The following is a 13,421-nucleotide window of genomic DNA, read 5'->3' as shown; positions in this document are numbered from 1 at the left end:
TTCAGAAAGATTATCCACACATCAGATACTTACATCTCTTATTGCTGTACAGAAAAAAAGAGGTAGAACTGGTGCAAACTAAGAAAATATCAGCTCGAGGCTGTATTGAAGCAAGCTAAGATCTCAGAGTGCCCTTAGAGAACACAATTACTTGTATAAGTAGCCCTCCATCAACGACCCTGCAGAGCCTACCCCCCCCCCCCACCACCACCGCAGAGAACATAATAGAAACGATTTATTTCAATCTGACCTGCCTCGCCCTCACCCACCCCCAGTTCAACCACACATTCCTCTTCATTAAATTCTCTCCGACAGGTGACAGGCAGCACCTCACTGTCAAACACCTAAAGAACATAATGTACCTAAAGAACATAATGTTCCCAAAGCATTTCACAACAGGCAGCCAATGGTTAGTTATCACAATAAGAAATTAAATAAGGGACTATTTCATCGGTTTTAATAAAGTGCTCAAATGCCAACCCAACCTTCATGGCACACTGCTTACAATTATTTCTAAACATGCACAACAACTTTCCTTCTCGCCTTGGTTGAAGATTGTATTTTTTTTTTTTGACCCACCAGCTACCCAAGTTCAAGAACCCGGAAATACGGCCAAGGATGTTGGGAGAAGTATTCAAGGTGATAGATACTGTAACTGACCTAAAAGTCCCACCTACACAATGGACAATTATATGGACTGTCAAAAGGGCTTACATTGGTTTCGTCTTTCAACAGGTCGCCCAAATTGACGTCATGTGCTGCCAGTGGTTTGCTCCAGTGCCCAGAGTGGATCAGGATGGGGATGATGCCAAGCGGCAGAAGGCCGAAAGAAGAGCAGTAAGTGGGTCATACATGCAACCCACAGTGGAGGATACCAACTCTGTGGGTGGATAAGGCTCTGGGACAGTCTTCTGAGGGAAGCAATTATTTATTTATACTAAATGGGTGTTTTTTTATTCTCAGCTGGCGGTCAAGCAGGTACATCATGTTCTTAGGGCAAATTATCGTACCCAGCCTTCAAGTCTTTTAACCTACAGCTCGGAACAGAGAAAGTGTCCCTCACACTGACCCTAAGGACTGCCAGCCTGTCCTGCGGGGTTATTCTCATGTCCAAAGCTAGTGAGATCAGCACAGGCATGACCTAGAAAGAAGAACCCAAGAAACCCTGTTCCTACTGCCATATACCTTCTGCACTGTAGCCACCAGGGTAGAGTGAGTGTAAAGAACTCCCCGCATATGACTATTTGAGTGACCCTATACCACATAACGGAAGGAACAAGGTGGGCGTAATCCCCTGAAAAGAATCCTCTCGTTGTGTTCCCTAGTAGGACTGAAGAGTTCATCCACAGAACGTGGCCCCTGTGATAAAGAGGCGTTGGCACATATTACTGTCAGTCATGGGCGTAGGAAGTGTGGGGGACGCGGGGGATATGTCCCCCCCAGATTTTGGAGTGGGGGGGGGACACGGGGACAAGGGTGGGGGGGACGAGGGGACAGAAGAATTTTCCCTTCTGTTCTGTAATTCGCAGGGCCATTAGCGCCGCGTGAAAGCGCTACCTATACTGGCCCTGCACTTGACCTGTGACCTGCCTCCAGGACACTTGCCCTCTGCCCTTTTGTTGTGCTACAGCACACAAGGGATTCCTTCTCACCTTGCCCCACAGCTGCCTGCAGTCTGCACTTCTGAGAACAAAGGGAGAAGAGAGGCCCTTTGTTGATTGCTGTCTGCATCCCGTCCCTCCTGAGCCCTACCCTTCCCTTGAAAATCGAACCCTGAAGACAGCAGCAAGATTTGAGAAGGTAAAGAGGTTTGGGTAATTAAATAAAGTATTGCCAAGTAACTCCCTTTCTTTTTAAATCCAGTGCTGTGTTGCAGAGTATCTCCCGTTCTAAAAACAGTGTTGTTGAGTTACTGTGAGATATAAGCCGGGCAGGCTTTAGCGCGCTGGTGGCACCCTGTGCAGCAATGTTTGTTAGGGCACCCGTTTCTGTCACCTCTCTCTCACTCTCTTCTCTCCTCTGTCTCCAGCTTGCCTGCCCCAGAGCTAATTATTGTCCCCTAAGTTGACATCCTGCCTCCCCAACATTTCGGTCCCCTGTCTCTCCCTCAGCCTTCCTGGTATTTGTGAAAGCCCGCTCTGAAGGCCAAGGGCTGTCTGTAAATCTCATTTCCTGCCAATGGCCTGTGGATGGAAGCCAGCACTGGGGCAGCTCACAGGCTTTGCAGGACTTCACAGGCTGTGGTGGTACAGAGCCTGGCACTGCTGGATAGACGGCAGAGAGACTAGCACACAGCACGGGTCCCAGGAAGAACCAGATGGCCTGAGAGATGGACAGGGCTAGGTAAGGCAGCAGGGCCGGCTCTAGGGCGATGCAACCGGTGCCGCTGCACCGGGTGCTGACTTAGGATGGGGGTGCTGTGATTGCAAGTATATTCTGACTTTAAAAGCACCTGTTGGGTGTTCCTTGCCATCAACAGTTTTCAGGCAACAATAAAAATCTCAAGATAATTCCAGTGATTAATGGTCTTCCTGAAGAGAGATTGAAGTTTTGTCTAGTCGGAGTTTTGACTCATCATAACGTACAGGGTTACTATGCCTGCTACAAAGAACGTCTACATGCAGATCACAAAGTCTATATAATGTGAATAGGTCAGTGGGTTACTGCTTTTGTCAGATGCAGGAAAGTACCCTCTTTTTGGCATGGTTACCCTACTTTTGACTGTGTTCACTGGGATCCTGCTAACCAGGACCCCAGTGCTCTCTCCCATTAAATTTGGTTGTTTGGACCACACACACCCCACATTTGGCGTACTGGTGCCCCTTATAAGTCCCTAGTATATGGTACCCAGGGCATTGGGGGATCAGGGGTTCCCCATGGGCTGCAGCATGTATTATGCCACCCATAGGAGCCCATGTAAACCATGTCTGGAGGCCTGCCATTGCAGCCTGCGTGAAAAGGTGCATGCACCCTTTCACTTCAGGTCACTGCACCAGGTCACTCTAAGTCACCTCTATGGCAGGCCCTCCTAGCCAGAGGGCAGGGTGCAAGTACCTGTGTGTGAGGGCACCTCTGGAGGAGCAGAGGTGCCCCCACGAACTCCAGCTACATTTTCCTGGACCTCGTGAGTGCGGGGACGCCATTTTACAAGTGTACTGGACATAGGTCACTCCCTCTGTCCAGCTACATAATGGCAACTCAGAACCTGGGCATGTTTGGTAACAAACATGTCAGAATCATACCCCAATCCTATTGTCAGTATTGTTTGTATGATTCCATGCACTTTGGGGGCTCCTTAGAGGATCCCCAGCATTGCTCCTATCAGCTTTCTAGGGTTTTCCGGGCAGCCCATGCTGCTGCCACCCCTCAGACAGATTTCTGCCCTCCTTCTGCTGCTTGAGCAGCTCATGCCCAGGAAGGCAGAACAAAGGATTTCCTTTGGAAGAGGGAGGCAACACCCTCTCCATTTGGAAATAGGTGTTACAAGGGTTGGGAGGGGTACCCTCGCCAAGCTAATGGTATGCTCTGAAGGGCCTCCTTGCATAAACCAGTCTGTACCAGTTCAGGGACCTCAGCCCCTACTCTGGTGCGAAACAGGACAATGGAAATGGGTGTAACCACTCCCCTGTCCATCACCACCCCAGGGGTGGTGCCTGGAGCTCCTCCAGGTGGCCACTTGATTCTGCCATCTTGAATCCAAGGTGGGCAGAGGCCTCTGTGAGCATCTGAGTGGCCAGGTCAGGCAGGTGACGTCACAGCCCCCTCCTAGGTGGTCACCCTGCTAGGTGACCAATCCCACTTTCTGGGCTATTTAGGGTTTGCCTCTTGGGTGGGTCCTCAGATTCAATGTGCAAGATTCCAGCAGGACTCCTCTGCAACGTTTACTTTGACTTCTGGCCACTGGAACCGCAACTGGACTTCACAGGAATCTACAATCTGCAGCTCCAGCAGCGACTTCACCCTGCAGCATTGTTTCTCTGGCTCCTTCCAGCAACTGCAACATTAGCCCGGCTGTGCTTCCTCTGAGGGCAGCAAGTCTTCAGTCTGCATGAGAAGAAAGAAGGAAAATTCCTTGGAGTGAAGGAGTCACTTACCTGCATCTGCAGGCACCAACTGCAACAACGACCGGCTGCGTGGATCTCCTCTGCTCCTGAGCTGCGTGGATCCTGCATCAGGGGGTGATAGTCTGGAGTGGTCTCCTTGGTCCTCTCTACCAGCTGTCCAACTTTGGAGTAGGTAGGTCCTTGCCTTCCACGCAGGACAGTACCCCCATGCACTGCGTCTCTTGCAGCTACCAAGGCCTGTTGTTATCTCCTCCAAGGGATCTTCAGGCTCCATGTAGCCCCAGTCCCCAGCACTCTTCTCTGTGAAGCACAGCCTTCAACGTGCTTCGCCTGCGACATGGGACCTCTCTTCATGTGTGCTGCGTGGGCCTCTCTGCAGCTCCTGGGCTCCTTGCCTGTAGGTCTTCTGTGGGGGCTGCCTCTCCTTCTCCAGACTCTCTGCCATGCTGAGGGTCACCTGGGACTACCCTCCATGGGTTAAGTCCCCCTGGACCTTGCTGGTCCCCGGCAGCTCCACTTTTGTCCTACTGCGACATTTGCCTTTGCCAAGGCTTGCTGGTTGGTTTTCCACACCACAGACTGACAGCAATTCTTCATCCCGCATGGGACATCGACTGCATCACCTAGGAACGCTTCATCTGCTCCAGTGCTGCACTGCTGACCGTCTTCATCTCCCGGCCGAGCAACTCCTGCATCCACAGATGGGTGGGTAGTGGCTCCTGCCACGACTGGACACTCCTACGTAAACTGGACTTGGTCCCCTTCTTTTCCAAGTCTTCCTCTTCCAGGATCCACCTCTAGCTTCTTGCAGTCTTGCCTGCGTTTTGTAATATCCTTCTCTGAAGTCCTTTTGGTGGGTTGGGGAAAAACCAGTAACTTACCTCTTTTCTCCTGGTCACTGGAGGGCACTCTGCTACTTACCTTTGGGGTTTCCTAGTTCCTGCAGCTCCCCTCTACAGATTCCACTTCCTTGCGTGGGGACCCAGCTTTCGCAATCCACTTTTTTAGTATATGGTCTGGTCCCCCCTAGGCCTTCAGTATTGCCTATTGCTTTTCACTATTTTCTATTGCTTTTTATGCCAACTTCTGATTGCTGCTGTACATATGATAGTGTGCTACTTACATCCTATTGGGAGTATTGCCTATCTAGTGTTTTCGTGTTTGTGTTACTGTAATAAGGAACCTTTATTTTCATAACACATGTTTCTTTCATGTGTGCAAGTGCTGTGTGACTACAGTGGTATTGCATGAGCTTTGCATGTCTCCTAGGTAAGTCTTGGCTGCTCATCCGCAGCTACCACTAGAGAGCCCTGGCTTCTAGACACTGCCTACACCTCACTAATAAGGGGATACCTGGACCTGGTATAAGGTGATAATACCATAGGTACTCACCACATACCAGGCCAGCTTCCTACATTAGAGAGCTCCTTTTTTGTCCCCTGCAATTTATAAATTAAAACTGAATATAGAACAGTGAGCAATGAACTTATCAAAGAGCTGCATGCAAACATCAAGGTATAGATTAGAGCGTTATGATTTCCCCCCACTTTTTCATTAACTTAGTGTTGCAAAACAAGTTAATTTGAGTGCAAATCAATTCTTATTATTAAAGAAAGCCCCCAACCATGGTGTTATGTTTTAAATTCTGAGTTTGCGCTTCTCCAGATAAACCACTCTTAAACTATACCTGCTACCAGTATGGATGACCTATGACACCTACACCTTGTCGTCCTCTGTCTTATGTAACATTTCATATACACTGATTTACACATATACAGGGAGTGCAGAATTATTAGGCAAGTTGTATTTTTGAGGATTAATTTTATTATTGAACAACAACCATGTTCTCAATGAACCCAAAAAACTCATTAATATCAAAGCTGAATATTTTTGGAAGTAGTTTTTAGTTTGTTTTTAGTTTTAGCTATGTTAGGGGGATATCTGTGTGTGCAGGTGACTATTACTGTGCATAATTATTAGGCAACTTAACAAAAAAAAATATATACCCATTTCAATTATTTATTATTACCAGTGAAACCAATATAACATCTCAACATTCACAAATATACATTTCTGACATTCAAAAACAAAACAAAAACAAATCAGTGACCAATATAGCCACCTTTCTTTGCAAGGACACTCAAAAGCCTGCCATCCATGGATTCTGTCAGTGTTTTGATCTGTTCACCATCAACATTGCGTGCAGCAGCAACCACAGCCTCCCAGACACTGTTCAGAGAGGTGTACTGTTTTCCCTCCTTGTAAATCTCACATTTGATGATGGACCACAGGTTCTCAATGGGGTTCAGATCAGGTGAACAAGGAGGCCATGTCATTAGATTTCCTTCTTTTATACCCTTTCTTGCCAGCCACGCTGTGGAGTACTTGGACGTGTGTGATGGAGCATTGTCCTGCATGAAAATCATGTTTTTCTTGAAGGATGCAGACTTCTTCCTGTACCACTGCTTGAAGAAGGTGTCTTCGAGGAACTGGCAGTAGGACTGGGAGTTGAGCTTGACTCCATCCTCAACCCGAAAAGGCCCCACAAGCTCATCTTTGATGATACCAGCCCAAACCAGTACTCCACCTCCACCTTGCTGGCGTCTGAGTCGGACTGGAGCTCTCTGCCCTTTACCAATCCAGCCACGGGCCCATCCATCTGGCCCATCAAGACTCACTCTCATTTCATCAGTCCATAAAACCTTAGAAAAATCAGTATTGAGATATTTCTTGGCCCAGTCTTGACGTTTCAGCTTGTGTGTCTTGTTCAGTGGTGGTCGTCTTTCAGCCTTTCTTACCTTGGCCATGTCTCTGAGTATTGCACACCTTGTGCTTTTGGGCACTCCAGTGATGTTGCAGCTCTGAAATATGGCCAAACTGGTGGCAAGTGGCATCGTGGCAGCTGCACGCTTGACTTTTCTCAGTTCATGGGCAGTTATTTTGCGCCTTGGTTTTTCCACACGCTTCTTGCGACCCTGTTGACTATTTTGAATGAAACGCTTGATTGTTCGATGATCACGCTTCAGAAGCTTTGCAATTTTAAGAGTGCTGCATCCCTCTGCAAGATATCTCACTATTTTTGACTTTTCTGAGCCTGCCAAGTCCTTCTTTTGACCCATTTTGCCAAAGGAAAGGAAGTTGCCTAATAATTATGCACACCTGATATAGGGTGTTGATGCCATTAGACCACACCCCTTCTCATTACAGAGATGCACATCACCTAATATGCTTAATTGGTAGTAGGCTTTCGAGCCTGTACAGCTTGGAGTAAGACAACATGCATAAAGAGGATGATGTGGTCAAAATACTCATTTGCCTAATAATTCTGCACTCCCTGTATGATGATTGTCTCTGCGTAATATCTGTGTGATGTAAAGTGCTTTGACACCCTAGACTGGTGTGGGGGCTGAATGATGGAACAACACATGCGTATATCATGCATGCCTTAACATCGCGGTCTCAACAACGACCGTGTCTTTACTACTCATGCCTTTACAACGAATTTCGCTGTAAAAGAATGTTTGGTAAAGAAACATGCGTGGTAAATTCTCCCCGCCCTGCCCCCTTACACCTGATACCATACTCCACCCTGCCCAATCAGTTAAAACTGCCCCTGCCCTGAGCCCTAACCCCCCACCCTGAGCCCTAAAAGTAACCCTGCCCTGTCCTAAAAACTACCCGCCCCCACTCTGAACCCTAAAACCTACCCTGAACTACCCTAAAAACTACCTTGATGCCCCTGCCCCCCAGAACCCTAAAACCTACCCCACCATGTCCTAAAAACTACCCCGACCCTACCCTGTCCTAAAAATGAACCCGACCTCCCACCCTAAACCCGGCCACAGCCCTACTTACCGCTCTCTCCTCTGCTTCTTCCTGTTCCACCCGGACAGCTAGACCGCTCTCTATGCTGTAACCACGCATATGCTTGGTAAAGACATGTGTGGTAAAGGCATCCATGCTAGCCCCATATTTGTGGTAATAGCAGCATGGTCAATGCATTGCATTGCATTGATTGCGTTGTAAGGGATATTTCCCAGTATGAGTGGTGGTATAAAACTAATGAAATGCATCTGAGAGAGAGTGGTGATGGATAGTAGTGAGGGAATCCGTGGCAGAGGTGGTCACTGGGGGGTGCCAACAAACAATGTTGCACAGGGCGCCACCAGCACTAAAGGCAGGCCCTGTCAGACAGCACAGCAGTTCACAGGAAGGGGGCAGCACAGAGACTGCCACTTGACAGTCAGACAAGGACCTAGCAGCAATCATAGGCCTTACTGGCCTTCACAGGCAGGCGGGGGGGGGGGCCAGAGACTGACAAAGCCTGACTAGAAAGAAAGCTCCCAACAGGCAGCACAGTGCATGGCAGGCAGCACAGGAATCGGCAGGAAGCACTGCGCCCAGCAGGCAGTACAGGCCTCTTAGGACTTTACACAGGCGAACTGCAGCACAGAGCTTGTCGCTGCCTAATAGGCAGCCCAGGGCCCAGCAGACAGGGAATTGCCGGTCTCACAGGACTCGACTGGAAGCAACCACCTCCCCCCCCCATCACCCCCCGCACGGCAACCCTTCTGGGTGCAAGCTTTGTGCAGGAGGCCCACCTCAATGTTGTCCCTGTCCCCCCCCAGAAATTTTGTGTCTCCTACGCCCCTGCTGTCAGTGGTATCTTGGAGGAGAATGAATATCATGCAAACAGTCCCTGGACTGAGCACGAGGAACAGGCACTTCGTTAAAATTATCAGATGTAGGAACAACATACGAGGAACACAGCACAGCAGATGTCCATGCTCAGAAGCAGCAAAAACATGCAATGAGCTACTCTTATCTCCAGACCTCCCCATCTCTTCTAGGGTTCTGAATGCCCCTGTAGACCTGAATATTCGGCCAACCAAGTGGACCCTGGCAGCGCCTGGATACCCTCACAGGTACCCTGACAGTAAGCGCTCTTCAAAACTACTGATTGGTTGAGAAACGTTACTCAACCACACCACAGGTTGCGCCACTGAGGTTCTACCCTACTCTGATAGGAAGCTACGGCCCACTGTGCAGTCATCCCACCACCTGGGGGGTCAGGGGGGTCACGGGCCATGCATATATCCGGTGCGTTTTAATTCCTTTTCGAACCATTTCTGAAATTACACAAACCCACGCTACACTTTTACCCCATAGATAGGACTGGTGCAGTATGTTGTATTCATTTATTTATTAAATTGAAATACAATCCTTTCATGGACTCGCGAACAGCTTCAGAAGAAGCGAACACCTGCAGAACGCCCACGGGCAGTGGTTGCTTCTTCAGACTGTGGAACCTGTGGTCACAGAGTGTGGAGGGGGCAAAGCACAGGTTTCTGATTCAGATAACACCATTTACTGGAGAAAGAAAGAAAACAATCACACTGCGCAGACAAGCCTTGTGGAGAGCACACAGTGTACGAGATCATACACCTGCACAAAAGGTGTGCTCCAGCAGGCAGCGGCTGTCATTCAAGCTTGTTCCCTCCAGGACATGAAGTATACATCTGTGTGCTCGGCTTTCTGCACGCTTCGGCGGTTCTCCAACACGAGTTGGAGTACTTGGGTGCAGCCAAGAGCCAAGGCCTTCGCTTCTGGAGATGTGATTGGCAGAATTTCACAAGTGACGTAGGTGAAATGAATTAATGAGCGTGATCCTCGTTCAACCTTGGAAACACCTCCGCCGTGGCTGCACCTTGTGCACCTACTGCACGCCCTGGGGGGAGGCGTGGACCTTCGCAGCAATCAGGCGGGAAAGGGGGGAACCCCGACGCATCATTAAGAAACCAAGACACCCGCACCGGCATTCAATAGGGGTTAACTGTGGCGCTACAAGAATGTGAACCGATGGCACTTTGTGCCCAAGCTACAAAGATCACGCTGTGAGTCACCCTCGTAGCGCTACAACAGCAAGTCAAAACTAGTCATGGCAAAATCTTTGTGAACCGGGCTGTGTGATCGGAATGTTGTGTTCTGGGTTTGTTCTTCTAGAATCTGAAATGGAAGGGTCTTAGAGCCTCACGCGCAATTTATCATAACAATGCCATTTTGTTCATGCTGCTGAAAAGCTATGTGACATTTGTGGGGAAAGAAGTGATCTACGGGTTGTGGAACTCCTATAGGGGGTCCTATGTACAAACTACTAAAATAAAGGTACATTTTTAGATTAAGGATATATTTTATATTATTTAAAGGTAATATGTTGGGATGCCTGTGGACGGACACAAAAGAATCCGAGATGTATCCAGCGCGGCCGTACAGCACTGGAAGGTAAGTGCAATGTTAGAGACTATAAACGACCTTACAGTCCTGGCTTGTTCAACTGCACCTACTGCATCCATGTGCAGCATCATCCGTGTGCAGCATCATCCGTGTGCAGCATCATCCGTGTGCAGCATCATCCGTGTGCAGCATCATCCGTGTGCAGCATCATCCGTGTGCAGCATCATCCGTGTGCAGCATCATCCGTGTACAGCATCCAGCCTGGAAGAACTGCTGAGCAGGCCGTGGACAGCCGCGCTGCTCAAGACATGGCTGGCTCTCACCTGCCTGCTGGCCGCCAGACTGCGAGCGAAAGGGAGCAGCAGTCTCATGAAAGAATGGTCCCTGCTGAACTTCCCATCGCACCTCAGAACTTAAATGCACCCACATGGAACAGCCAGGCCGTGCTGCAGAGCACAGGGGAGTTGGCTTCCTTTGCCTAACGCTTAGAAGGAAGGAAGAGAAGGGGCCAGTGGTGTCTGCTGAGTTGACACTGAATTATCTGGTTTCCCTAGATCTCCAGCACCGGTCTAGTGGGGGGAGGTGAAGGGCAGGATTTGTGACTAGAAGAGTACTAGGGGTTACGGGAGGGGGGGCGGGGATGTTGTAGTGGAAAGTAATTTGATATTTGGACAGTGTGGTTTTGAGTAGAGCAACTGAAGCCCCTCTCCCCATTATATTCCAAAATGGATGTCCCAGCGACCTCAAAATTTGCAGGAGGACTATGTGCTGATGCAGCTCGCCATCCACTTGCCACACATGCCTGCATTTTAAAATGTCTTAATTTGTGTGCTTCAGGGCTTGGAGAAGCAAAACGCTCTCTAAGGCAACCAAGCATTGCATCAAACACCCCCTCGCCCCACCGACCACCCAATCCCCACTTCATAGATGAGTCGAAATCCTTCAACCTCTTCTTCAGTGAAAACAGATCAAACAACATGTCAACAGAACTACACCTGCTTTCCTGCAGCCACGACCCACCCAACTGAAGCAGGAATGGGTCATTCATTCTGATTCTCTCTCATCTGCAACATCTACTCTTTTAAAGCTACTGCCTGTGGAGATTAGGACCCCATTGACTCACCTTTACCAGTGCCTCCCTTACTCAAGGCCTCACCTCCTAAGCTCTGAACACAGGGCGGCTCCTCCCACTCCTGAAAACACCTACACAGACGAACTCATCACCTACTGGCCCATCACCAAGCTACCGCTTAATGTCAGGACAGAACAAGCATCAGCAAAACGATAATCTTGCCTTTGGGACCTTTCTGATTTGCCAATGCTTCTGTACATGGCTTAAAAACAAATAAAAAGTCTACAATGTGACCCACCATAATTTTGCAGACGTACGAAGGAAGCACGAGGGCACCTCCAAAATGATGTGAGCTTTTTTGAGACGTGCTGCAGCATGCAGAATATCCTTAAGGATTGCCTGGGTGGAGTCTGGAAGGCCATGAAGCAAGGCGTTGCCAACACTCAAATACAAGTACAAAGGTTTGTATAGCTAAAGGTGCATATTTCTGGGATATAGAAGGGGCACTGTAATTAAGCATTTGTCTGATTTCACAGGATGCTGTCTCGTCAAATCAGCCAGGGTCGGTTTGCTGGGAATTTTACCAGCCCAACCTGTACTTAAGTTCCAGGTCGTCAACTTAGACGTGGCCAAGTGTTGCACTATGACATGGAAAGGCAGTGGAGGGCCATTGTCAACTCTCTGGCTCCTAGACATCAAAAAGCTGCGTTAATACAGGGAAGATGGCAGTAGAGAATGTTTTGATGAACTACACTGGACCAAATCAGAATGGAATGTATAACGATGTGGAGATACTGATCAACGACTCTGATCTTAGCAAAACCCAGGTATGGTTATGGTGTGATGAATGGGTAAACACAGGACAGGTGACTATATTTTGCTAGATGTAAGCCATTGAAGTTAATCGGTGGGGAAATCATGCATTACAGATTTTTTATCAAATCACAGCCTGCTTACCACTAGTAGTCTCGGGGATATTGTTTGGATGTTTTCCCCTTTGCTACAGCCTTGTCCAGTACTTTCCTTGCAGCATTGGTCAAATACGTGTCAATATTGGAGCCTCAAATTCTACCATACAACCAACAAACAAGGTATTTAACGTTGGTACCATCCTTTTTGTGGCTACTCTGTCTAACTGGAGATCCCTCACCTTTTGAATTTCCCTAGGTGCCTAACTGGATCCAGAACTTTTCATAGCAAAAACTCCGGAGCACCAGCAGGTTGTGCGATCAGACATTGCGCAACCTTCATTAGCCTCTGCAAGTGATGCCATGAAGCAGTATTTAGGTGCCATCCCAGGGCAATTGTGTCTATTTACATTTGAACTCCTCCGAGCCCTCCGATGCAGATTATCCATGACAAAATGGAAGAGTGACCATGTGAGAGAGCTGACTTGGGACCTTTTTATAACCCTGAAAGTCCACTCCATAGAACACATATGGAATAGCCACCATAAAAAGTGCTCCTAAAGCTAAGCAACGTGTTTTTTTTATAGATATGTCTAATGGAAGGTGCCTCACTTTTCAATAGATACTAAAGCAGTACCTCTCAGAAAGTGTTGAATCTTAGGAGTAGAGTTTCAACAGGAAATCCTGCAGAACAATGCAGGTGAAATGGAGAATGCAGCCTTGAGATTCAATACAGTAGTGCCCGGAGACGGTTTGGACTGACACCCAGGTAGCTGCTCGGAGGATGTCCCGCACCGATCACCTTACTCTATGCTGGCCTTGGTAATGGTCCCGAAGCCCCTCAGGAAGCTCCTTTTAGGCTAGAGCATAGCATGCCTTTACGCGCAAGATGATCACCTGGACAAGGATCGCTTCTGGTCCTCTTTTTCATTCTTTCCACAGGCAAAGCCAATAAAAACCTAGAGAGATGCTCTTTCTTGTACTCTATGTAAAAGCAAAGAGGAAAAAAGCTTCTCCTCGTCTTAGGAGGATGAGGTGGAGTGAAAATAGCAGGGAGAGCGATGGACCATCCCACATGAAAGGTCAATACAACTTTGAGTGAAATGGAGGCTTTGGGTTTGCAGTACCAATTTATCCTGGAAA

At 48.4% G+C, this 13,421-nt stretch overlaps 1 protein-coding gene across 1 annotated transcript in view; it reads right to left on the bottom strand.

Moving 5' to 3' along the window:
* Positions 1-13,421, bottom strand: part of NOL6 (nucleolar protein 6) — a 455,500-nt gene that overhangs the window by 18,018 nt on the left and 424,061 nt on the right. The window lies entirely within an intron of this gene.

The sequence above is a fragment of the Pleurodeles waltl genome, chromosome 1_1 (assembly GCF_031143425.1).
Source record: "Pleurodeles waltl isolate 20211129_DDA chromosome 1_1, aPleWal1.hap1.20221129, whole genome shotgun sequence".
Classification (NCBI taxonomy): domain Eukaryota; kingdom Metazoa; phylum Chordata; class Amphibia; order Caudata; family Salamandridae; genus Pleurodeles; species Pleurodeles waltl.
The sequence above is the reverse complement of the archived record's forward strand: the minus strand, read 5'-3'. Positions and strand labels throughout refer to the sequence as shown.